Source organism: Penaeus monodon, chromosome 12 (assembly GCF_015228065.2).
Source record: "Penaeus monodon isolate SGIC_2016 chromosome 12, NSTDA_Pmon_1, whole genome shotgun sequence".
Classification (NCBI taxonomy): Eukaryota; Metazoa; Arthropoda; class Malacostraca; order Decapoda; family Penaeidae; genus Penaeus; species Penaeus monodon.
Genome location: NC_051397.1, coordinates 14,416,331 through 14,418,830, shown reverse-complemented (window position 1 = coordinate 14,418,830; position 2,500 = coordinate 14,416,331).

Genomic DNA, 2,500 nt, shown 5'->3' with positions numbered 1-2,500 from the left:
CATCTCCCAGTAAAGGTGAGGATGAAAGGTGGAGGCAGTAGCGGTAAGGATGATTTGTCACGCGCAGTGGAGTGCAGGGCAGGGTAGGGACGATATTCATGGCATTAGCTTTCCGCATGCTCTGAGATATTGGGCTCTCCGGAGTTAGCCGGGCTCTCGCTATTACATTTTTTCATTCCCCTCGAGTGGGTATGAGGTTGATTCGTGATAGGAGGTAGATGGAGTGGTATGATGAGGATGAAGGGCAGGTAGGAGGATCGGAAATGGTTTTGTTCGGAGTAGGCTTGGTAGGACTGTTGAGGGCTGCTGCGTCGGTCCTGCCCCTTTTCCCTTATTGGCCTCATTAATATTCGATATGCACGAGACGAGGCGGGACGGGTAGCGGGCAGCGGCTGCAGGCGGCGGGAGCGGGGCAGGGACGAGGCCGCCAGCGAGGTTCTCGCTCCTACTCTTAAATTTATTTTGTCGCGGGTTTCGAGGTTATTTCCTTAATGTTTTTTAGACATTTCTTGGTATGTTGATTTCGGTTTTCTAGTTTGTTTCAGCTAGTTTTCCGTTTTTTTTTTTTTTATATTTATTTGTTATTTGAAGTATGAATGATTGTTTAGTTGTTATGTTGTGTTGCTTGATATGTGTTAAGACGAGAGAGAGATGGAGAGAGAGGGTAAGATGATATTACATTGAAAGGGGAGAGAGAGAGAAGAGGAGGAGAGAAAGGGGAAAGGGGAGAGAGAGGAGGAGGGGAGAGGAGAGGGGAGAAGGAAAAATTGAAATCGGGAGAAGAGGGGAGGAAAGGGGGAGGAGGGGAAAAGAGAAGGAGGAGAGGAGAGGGGAAATAAAGAGGAGGAGGAGGAGAAAGGGAAAAAAGGAGATAAGAGGAGGGGAGGAGGGGGTTAGGGGTAAAAAGGAGGGGGAGGAGGGGGAAGGAGGGGGAAGGGGAAAAAGGGAGGAAGGGGGGAAAAAAGGGGGAGGGGGAGGGGGGAAAGGAGGAAAGGGATAGAGGCGGAGGAGGGATAGGAGGGAGGGGAGAGGAGGGGGAGGAGGAGGAAAGGGAGGAGGAAGAGGAGGAAAGGGAGGAGGAAGAGGAGGAGATGGTGTAAGTGGCGGAGGAGGCGGAGGAGGAGGCGGAGGAGCATGCGCGGCGGCCGCCCCTTTGTCCGCTCACTTGGGCCTCGAATGTTCTCCCGTGTCCGCTGCGGCGGCGGCGGCGGCGGCGGCGGCGGCGGCGGCGGCGGCGGCGGCGGCGGCGGCGAGCGGGGCAGGGACGCGGCCGCCACTCGCCTCGGCGTCTCGCTCCTTTCCTCTCTTTATTCTTATTTTTCGCGGTTTTCTTGTTATTTCCTCTATTTTTTTACGCTTTTCTTGGTCTTTGTTCGATTTTCGGTTTTCTAGTTTGTTTCATCTATTTTCCGGTTCTTTTTCTTTTCTTATTTATTTATTTTGTTTATTTACTATTTATGTATTTATTTGTTTTGTTTTGTTTTGTTTTGCTTTGCTTGTTTCCTTTGTATCTTGTTTTATTTCTCGGTTTTCTTGCTCAGTTGTTCTCGATGTTTTTTTTTTCCAATTTTTCTCACACTTTCTTTCAACAGTTTTCCTCATATTTTCTTATTCCTTGATTTATCCTCTTATTATTTATCCCTTTTCTAATTTCTAAGTTGGTTATTTTTTTTCACTTTTAATCTCATTCTTTCCTTTGTACCCCTTTTTTCACTCTTTGTTTCCTCTCCTTTCTGTCTGTTTCGCTATCTTTCCATCTGTTCGTCTGTCTGTCGTTTGTCTTTTTGTCACTGTTTTTCTGTTTCTGTCTGTCTGCCTGTCTATCTATTTATCTATCCGTATAGCAATCGTCTATCAGTCTCTATCAGTCTGTTGTGTGTGTGTGTGTGTGTGTGTGTGTGTGTGTGTGTGTTGTGTGTGTGTTGTGTGTGTGTGTGTGTTGTGTGTGTGTTTTTGTTGTGTGTGTGTGTGTGTGGTTTTGTGTGTGTGTGTGTGTTGTGTGTGTGTATGTATGTATGTATGTATGTATGTATGTATCTAGCTAGCTGTCTATCTTTCTATCTATCTATCTATCTATCTATCTATCTATCTATCTATCTATCTATCTATCTATCTATCTATCTATCTATCTATCTATCTATCTATCTATTTATCTATCTGTCTGTCTATATATATATCTATCTATCTGTCTATCTTTATGTCTGTCTGTGTGTGTGTCTATCAAAACTTTCTCTCTCTTTCTCTCACTCTTCCTTCCTTTCCTTATCTGTCCCATGTCTGTTCCTTCTCCTCTGTTTTTCCATCTCCCTCTTCCACGTTAAGGAAAACGTAGAATCAGATAAAGAAGAAAATACGGGAATGAGAACTGGCGGAAAGAAAAAAAGAGAAAAGAGGGGGAAAGAGAGGAAGGAGAACAGAGAGAAGGGAAAGGAGAATGGGAGAAAGAGTAAGAGAGAATTAAGTAAAAGTATAGAAGGAATTGAAGGGAAGAGAAGGGGGG